The sequence below is a fragment of the Papaver somniferum genome, chromosome 7 (assembly GCF_003573695.1).
Source record: "Papaver somniferum cultivar HN1 chromosome 7, ASM357369v1, whole genome shotgun sequence".
Taxonomy (NCBI): Eukaryota; Viridiplantae; Streptophyta; class Magnoliopsida; order Ranunculales; family Papaveraceae; genus Papaver; species Papaver somniferum.
The window spans coordinates 126,750,212-126,759,445 of NC_039364.1; the positions used below are offsets into that span (position 1 = coordinate 126,750,212).

The 9,234-nt window shown below is 35.4% G+C and overlaps 1 pseudogene; it reads right to left on the reverse strand.

Annotated features, from left to right (window-relative positions):
• Positions 1-937: 937 nt before the first annotated feature.
• On the reverse strand, positions 938-9,009 carry LOC113295195 (annotated as a pseudogene).
• Between the last annotated feature and the right edge of the window lie 225 nt (positions 9,010-9,234).

Below are 9,234 nucleotides of genomic sequence, written 5' to 3' on the forward strand. Positions count from 1 at the left end.
CACCCACCCACCCATCGCCAAAATATTTTTCCACTGTATCTTTCCATCATTCACAAAGTTTTTAGCACGCGTCTTCAACAATTTAATCTCATATGATTTCCATTCAAGGTAGATTCTTGTAGTTGGAGTTGCTCCTGAATCTATTGCTTCCTCAAGTTGAGAAGCAAGGTCAATCGTGTTATCTTCAGTTTTCTCAGCCCTGTTGACTTGTTCATCAACCTGTCTACAAGGTTTCAAAAGAGTTTCATACTATGTTAGAGTAGCTAATGGATATCGCGAAAGAGCTTCAATAATCTGCGAAGGAAATAAGTTTGAAAGAGAAAAAAAAAAAGAACCTCTGCAAATTTTCTTTTTCTTGAAGCCAGGAATCTAGATTCTTCTGCAGTGTTACAGCTTCTCTCTGGCTTTGAGTAGCCTGCAAAATCAAGAAAATTCAGCAATATGTTATTGAAATTGATTTGAAACCAGCTAAACAAGCCAAAAGTAGTAGTTGAAAATCACCTGGATATGAAGTTCTTCATTCTCCTTCGCCAGGGTACTTGCCATTTCATAAGCTTTATCTTCTCGATCACTTGCAGCTGATATTGCGTCAACCATGGTTTTAAGCTCCATCTGATTTTTTCTAGCTTCTTCCTCATATTACTAGCTCTTCTTTTTTCAGTCTCTAAGACTCCTACTAAATCATCAATCTGTCTGCAAGGTAGATTCACAAATTTATACATTCAATATCTTCGCATCTAGAAGTTGTAAATGGTAGAGTTATTTATGGGAATTTAGCACCAAGGAGGACTGGGATGTGTGACCTGTGTCCCAAACCTAGATTAAAAACTATTTACAAGAAAGCAAAACTAAATTACCCAATTTCTATAATTCTAAATCACAGCTTTAGGTTCACCACATAAACCACAAAATACCATCCCCCATGACCACATTCTCATCATACAATAGAGCTATTCCCACTGATGTTACTACTACAGAAACGAACTTGAAACAAACATATGAACCGTATAATCTGCAAAGGAAATAAGTTTGAAAGAGAAAAAAAAACAAGAACCTTTGCAAATTTTCTTTTTCTTTAAGGCATGAATCTAGATTCTTCTGTAGTGTTACAGCTCCTCTCTGGTTTTGAGTAGCCTGCAAAGTTAAGAAAATTCAGCAATATGTTATTGAAATTGATTTGAAACCAGCTAAACAAGCCAAAAGTAGTTGAAAATCACCTGGATACGAAGTTCTTCATTCTCCTTCGCCAGGATACTTGCCGTTTCAGTAGCTTTAGCTTCTCGTTCACTTGCAGCTGAAACTGCGTCAACCATGGTTTTAAGCTCCATCTAATTATTTCTTGCTTCTTCCTCCATATTACTAGCTCTTCTGTTTTCAGTAGGTTTCAAAACAGTTCATACTATGTTAAATCACAGCTTTAGGTTCACCACTTAACCACAAAATACCATCCCCCATGACCACATTCTCATCATACAATAGAGTTATTCCCACTCATGTTAATACTACAGAAACGAACATGAAACAAACATATGAACCGTATAATCTGCAAAGGAAATAAGTTTGAAAGAGAAAAAAAACAAGAACCTCTGCAAATTTTCTTTTTCTTCAAGGCATGAATCTAGTTTCTTCTGAAGTGTTTCAACTTTGCTCTGCAAAATCAAGAAAATTCAGCAATATGTTATTGAAATTGATTTAAAGTATAAACAAACTTGAAACCAGCTAAACAATCCAAAAGTAGTTGAAAATCACCTGAATACGAAGGAATTCTTTCTCCGCACTCATAGAAGAACCGAAGGATGATGTGGGATCCTAGTAGTTAACATACATAAGAAAAACATTAGACAAGAAAAGGATCCTAGAAACTTTGTGACTGTATCCCCTAAAAGAGGAAACCGACATATTGTGGAGATGCTCAAGTAAATCAACTAATCAAGCTCTCTTATTTAACTGCATCTATACTATAAGCATGCTTGGAATCAAGCTGGCTTTCATACCTGACTAGAAGTCAGCAAACTATCCTCAAAGCTGGCCAGACTAGAATTTCCTTTCTGAACGAAGAAACAAATTCAGAATTTCAGTTAACAAAATAAAATCGTTTAATCCAAAATGCTTTAAAACATCAAAAGAAGCATGTTGTCCACCTGATCCATCGAAGATTCAGATTCATGCATAAGCTTCCAATCTAATGCTTCTAGCAACTGCAATTTATACATGATATAAGCACAAAGAGTGGAATAAATAAATTCTGACCCACCGAATACCTTACTGCTTAGTATCATGATTTCTTCACTCATCATCTCGCGCTCTCCCTCCTTATAAAAAACCCGTAATCTGGAATATCAAATGTTCAACACCGAGATAAGAAGATCTGTCACAGATTCTATCAATGATTCAATTAAATTGAGAAGAATTCTCAAGTGCAAATGACTTCTAATAGACTTGCATAAAAGTGCATGTGTGTTATCTAAGAAACGTCTCCTCGAAATATCTTTTTCCATTCTAACCTAAAGAGCTTTCCTTTCTTTTTGAAATCGATAAAATACAATTGTAGGCTGATTATACTAGACTAACTAGCATAGTTTTTAGTGCACGGAGTAACAATTTTAAGTGTTAAAATAAATAAACTAAGATTGAATGGAAGAAAGAAACACATGCCTTCGGATTTCTTCTTTCAAATGTAGATTTTCCATCTCAAATCTTGTCGTTTCAAGGTTACTATCCACCTGGTGACAGAGAACCTCTATCTCTCTCAGGTTTTCCTCTTTTTCCAGTAAGAAATGCACCTCAGCTAACATCTTCCCAGATGCAACTGCCTCCAACCTTTTGATTCCGGCCTCACGAGACTGAAGCAGCATTTCCAGATTATGTATCTTGTCTTCACTTCGTTTGACCTGTTCAAAGTAGATGGAGCCTAAATCTTTCAGCAACAATTTCCTGAAAAAAGAAAAGAACAAGCTAGATTTTATCATGCAAGATATGAAGTCAGCTCTCTCACCAATTGCATTGGTGCCTGATTTTCAGCAGCCAGTGACTGCATTGTTATTTGTTTCTCCTTTTCCCTCCTGAAGGCCCCAACCAGAGCAGCTTCAAACTCCTTATTCTGTAACATATTAACAAGATATTAATATTTTAGGGGATAAGGCAGCACCAACAAATTTAAGAGTGGTTGAACCCATACATCGGGCTTCTTTCTATCACACGTTAGTGGACTTAGTGGACTAAATGATCCCTGCAAACCTTCCCACTTAGAGGAGCCTGGAGACCCGAAAAAGGAGACACTAGGAAAATCAACTTCCTGGTTCTCAATTCCTCCTGTAACCAAACCCCGAAGTTGGTTCACCTCTTTCTGTATGTAAACCAAAATCAGAAATGAGTTACAATATCTTAAGTTAAACAATAGGACGTAAGAAAGAACGATAAATTTGGTAAACTAAATAAGTAAAAGTTCACTGTAGAAGTTTTTGATATGATACAATGTATACATGAAAGATATAATAGCAACAGGAAGGCCATTTAGGATGATCAAATACTAGAGAATGTAATTTTAAAACGTTCATATTAATTAAGCCAGAAGTTTTGGTGAACTATTAATCTGACACCCAATAGATATCATAGAAATCCAGTACTTAAATAAGGAAAGCGGATGTAATCAAAACCTTGAGTTGTTGAATCTGGATACGCATGGCATGCACATCTCCAGATGCATCTTCATTCACGAATACCTGCGGAAATGGACAATTATAGTTGTTAAAGCATCGGGTATAATGAATCATTTTATCTCTTCAAGTAAACAATTACACAGCATGAGGGGGGTAGATGCACAAGCGGAAAAGCGAATCACACATACATTGTTCTTGATAAATTTAGCACGTTGTGCAAATTTCAGAGTGTCCTGAGTCTCCAGTGAGTTACTGCGTAAAGCCGGAGAAGATAAAAAGAATAAACTAAGAACATCGAGGTAAGTTAATTGTAAATACAAAGACACTTGGAGAAATTAACAAAAGAAAAAATAACGGTTTAGATGAATCACTGACCAATTAGCAGGACTTATATTAGAAATCATTGTTGTTTTTGAATTCCCACCAAGTGAGTCCTGGACAAAAGTGGCATTGATATTTACAAACATGTTCACATGTCCTGCCGTAACAATACAGTCAAGGCTATTTGTTTCTTTTTCGTGCAACAGTCGAGGATATTGCAAGTATTTTAACTTACTCAAACTTTTTGTCGGAACCTCAATCTTATGTCACCAAGAAAATAAGAAATTAAGAATTTCAATAATAGTAGCAAGGGTACACTTGCACGGTATATAATAGTGATAAGATACATCTAGTGGAAACAACATTAGCATTTTTAATGGATTATCTACCTGAAGCAAATATGTGAGCCTCGAATCACGGTAGTTGACGTGAACTGACTTTCCACGGGAGATGCTTACTAGATTCATAATTACTTTACTGCAGGCCACCAAACAAACTCAATTAGAACTTCTTCCAAATGCACAGACACGTCTACATAAGGTTAAACCACTTGACATTTGGCAATGGTTCAAACCCCAAGGTCGAAAGCGACTTGTTGATATTTGAGACTTCTTTTAGGCGTTCACCTTGAGCACCATATCTCTTTTGCCTACAATTTAACCATGCCTTTATGATCAAAAAGATATAGAGAGAAACATTTTTAATTTTCCAAATAGATATCCTCTTAATATTGGTTATGGAATATTATACGGGTATTACCTCTCTGAACCAGCCAAATCCACAAGATTAAGCCGTGCAAATCAATGGTGAGTAACACCTTGAACCTCCCACTGCATAAAAAAACGAAAAACCGTTCATATCATATGATTATAAAATAAACTCCAAAAATATGTAAGCTTTACTTGTTGTTGTTGGTAACATATACCCACCTTACTCTCAATTATACATGTGAAAACACTATGAGAATGACTATTTTTATTGTTCATCTCTGTGGGAGCCACCTTTCTGTTATTTGTTCGCTGTAAAAATGATCATAATCATTCTTAATTACTCACTGCTCAGCCAATGCTTCGACCATTAGCAACGGATAATACAATGTATGTTATTTTCAAACACTCATGAAATGCTTAAAACATTATATCAGCAGGATAATCAAATTGAATGAAGGTACATTAGAAATGCTGAGGTGCAATGCATAAACCAGTAACTAATCTCCAACCCGGCCGGCATATAATCATGTAACAACTGTCTACTGTAGAACAAAAAGAAGGTTGTTATATACCTGAGCGAGGAGTTGAATAACATCCCGTGCACAAGTAACTTCCATCTCCTTCAGATTCTCCACATAAACACCTTTCTTACAATGTTCTCTAATCTGAAAGAAGATAAACCAAAATTTCAATTAAAATAGAAAAAATGAAATTAAATTCGTACAGGAAAGATGATGGAACAAATTTAGAGTATCGTCATTCCTTAAAAAATTCAGCTGAAAGAGTTAAAAGCATAAAATATTAAAAGAATTCTAAGTAGTGTTCTATTGAAGAGCACAAACAAATACACAAGTATGATGTGGAGAGATATGGTTGATGGAAAAAAGATGCATACAAGCAAGTTATTGTTTATTACATGTAAATTAGTTGTTGATGGGTCTAAAAGATCTAAAATCTGCTCTTTGTATATCTGCAAATATGAGCACTTGCAAGTAAATATCAGCTTTTCATCTTTGCGAGCCTCTTCATCCTACGAAACAAAATCCAACACAATTATAAAAACCACTGAAGATAGAACTTGAAACACTTAGCAAAAACATAAAAGGTGGAATAGATTTTTCAATTTCATATGTTACAAGTTTAGAAGAATAACTCATACATTTTGGATTCTTGTGAACAAGTGCTCAAAAACTCTCGGTGTCATACCTTGGGCTTCTCCATCAATGTCTCCCATCATTGTATATGTCTTCCCACTCCCAGTCTGTAAAGAAAATTTTGTTAAACCTTTAGACTACAATCTATGAAGAGAAGTATGAATGCTCAACAAAACTAATCACCAAATAATTAAGGTTTGATTATTATAAACTCTAAAAAGTAGAGCAATTAAACATAAAACCACTTCAACCACTTATTTGTGCAGCAATTTAATAACTCACTTGTCCATATGCAAAGATGCAACTGTTGTAACCTCCTAGACAATTCTCAACCATTGGCAATCCAGCCACATTGAACAGATTTTCCTGTTACAATATAGTAATATTGAGATCCATACACTATGACAGTAAAACACAGTAATCATCAATAATAGGACAAAGCCTACCTGGGTGACATTTTCATCTGCAACAAGATCAAATGTATAACGAGACTCTGGGTGCCCTGTCCAAGTAATTGTATGAGTATTATCCTGCCTAACACATTTATTTAGGCCTTCGATTGATATTTCAGAATTACTAAGAGGACGTATTCGAATGACAACCTGCACAAAAATTAGATTGATATTATCCAAAATCTAATTTTAGACACAGGACAAAAACCTAGAAATTGAAAAAAAAAATCAGAGAATAAGATATGTACTTTAACATTGTGATCTTTCCGAATAACTGCTACTCTTTCACTGCTTACTGATGAAGAAGAATTTTCAGATCTGGAATTCAGCATGTTTTTCGTAACTAGGGTTTTACGGGAGAACGAAGAAAGAGAAAGAGAGAGAGTAAGTGGGAAGTTTGAAGATTGAAGAGAGAGATGAGTTGTTGTAATCTCTTTCCTGTTTTAATTACTTGGCTGCGTTTGTTTATTATGTAGGTATGCACCTCAACATATATATGGACACTAGGGTGTGACCCTAGTTAGCAATTCGTAGAACGACAAACATACGGAACGACAAACGTACGTGTATTATTCGGATTCCTAATGATCAAATTCGGTCAAAAATCCGGTCAACGGTTCGTGATTCAGCTATAGAACGGAACAACATACATACGTGTATAATTCGTTTTTGAAATATGAGTTCGGCACACAAAATTCGGCGTATACTAAATAATAATTAAACATATTTTTATACGAGTTTGGTAGGAAGGTGGTATGATTTCTCAATTTTTCACTGTATGTATGTAATACTCACACTGATATGCAACAACTGAGACGTGAGGCAGTGGTTTGGCATTGGAGCAATAACCACGGACGCTAAGGTTCGAACCTCTCTGTGAACGTTTTTGGAAAATCGAAATAAAACATGGGAAATGAGCGTTTGGGCTCATAGTTGGGAGTTAGTAGGCGTTTGTATAATGGGCCCAGTAACTAATTGGATAACTCAGGTACGGGCTTTGGTTTGTTCTTGCTACATTCCAATGTTATGGTTTGTTCTTGCTACATTCCAATGTTAATTTGTTAATGTAGTGGATGATAATCGGTGCATAAATTATATTATTTTTTCATACTTGGGTCCAACATTGATTTTCCAAGTCAGTTAGCGGGTTTTAAATATAAATCGCCTTATTCTCAAAAAAAATAAAAAATTTGGTTCCAACATATGCATCTTACATGAACCTAAATTTTATACAAAAATCATTAGGAATATAGGGTTTGGATATATTTTAAAAAATTATTAAAAATTAGTTTGAGAATACAATTTTAAAATAATTTAAACCAAAGAACGACTTTTCATGAAGCAAATTGTTTTTGTTTTCATGTCCCCTGCTTACTTAATTGGTCTCTCATCAAGGTATTTCTAATTGTTTCTTCTAATAGGTTTAAGCTTTTTTCTTTATTATTATTCAAAATAGCTTTAATTTGTCGCATTAAGAAGGTAATTGCGAAATTTATTTACAGTTTTTGCTTAGCATTTTACAGGATTTTGTTTTTGTTAGCGACTGTCAGGCAGTGCTTCACTTTGTGCGGAGGAATTTTACCTAAGAGATCAGATATTTAGCCTTGATGTGTCGCGGCTAGTATTAGAGCAGATTTCTAGCCTTGGACGTGGAGCACATCTTGGTACTACCCTGCTTAATGCTACACATTTTCTTTTAGTTAGTTTTTGAGTAAAAAGGGAATCATGCACATGGGGTTAGTGAAGGGATCCTGTAACCATGATGTTACGGTTTAGTGCGTATATTAACAACGTTTTTTCTTATCGGAAAATCTAGTTGGATTACCTGTATGAAAAATTGGGATTACCACTGATATCAAACTTCTTATAGATCTAAAAAAGCAACACTCAGCGATGAATTAGAAGAATAAGTTGTTTAGCCAACATTTACTACATGATTGCATTAATCTAAAATAAGCAACTCTAATGGGAGTCCTACCCAATAGGTTCATTTATCTCATTGAAACACTAAAGCTTCTCATGAATTCAGAAATGTTTGACATGTCTGAACTGGTTGTCTATTATGTTACAAAAGCATGAGTAACGCATTAGCTCCCGGCAGATGTTATCAGAAGTCAGAACTATGTATTGAATGACCAGATGTTGATGGGTATTGGTGACATTAAAGCTTTGATTAACATTTTTATATGAGTGAAAGGAATGCATAACAATCTGATAGTCAACCTCCATATTTATAATCTTCTCTAATGACGCAATTTTAGGGGCCTCTCCCATTGTCTGTTCCAATAACAACATGCGCAATAAGGTAACAAACACTTGTTAACTAACTCAGTACACAACAGGTTAGTGAAACATAGAAAATAAAACAACATGGAAGGGTGATAAGAGTATGTGGTGTACTTTTGACGGGAAAACCATGTCCACAGCTGGGAGGGCGATGATAATCGTAGCAACGACCTAGTCAAATCCCCCAAATATAGCAGAAATGTCGTTGTGGTCGACGACTGCAAAGCAAATCAAATAGTACAGACATTAGAAGGGAGGTGTAATCATTTTAACAATATCTATGTAGGTAAATTGGGTTTAGAGAGGGTGAAAAGGTTTACAAATTATTGTATCGGCACCTTATATGTTACCTGGGTACTGGTCATAGACTCTAGATTTGTACCTGCTGCATTAAAGATAACATTCCTCCGCCACTACTTGCATTCATTTATATTCCAATTTCTCTTGATACTGTCTTGTGGCCTATTTATTAGCAACACAAATGTTCTCCTGCAAGAAAGCTCTATATAGAAATCTTCTGGACCACTACAATTTTACTGTAGGGGAATGTAGATACCCTAAAATTTGGGAGCATATACCAAATAATACGCTGAATATTTGAAGAGTATGATGGAGAGTGCGTCGGTGAGACGCACTGGCCATGGATGCGGAG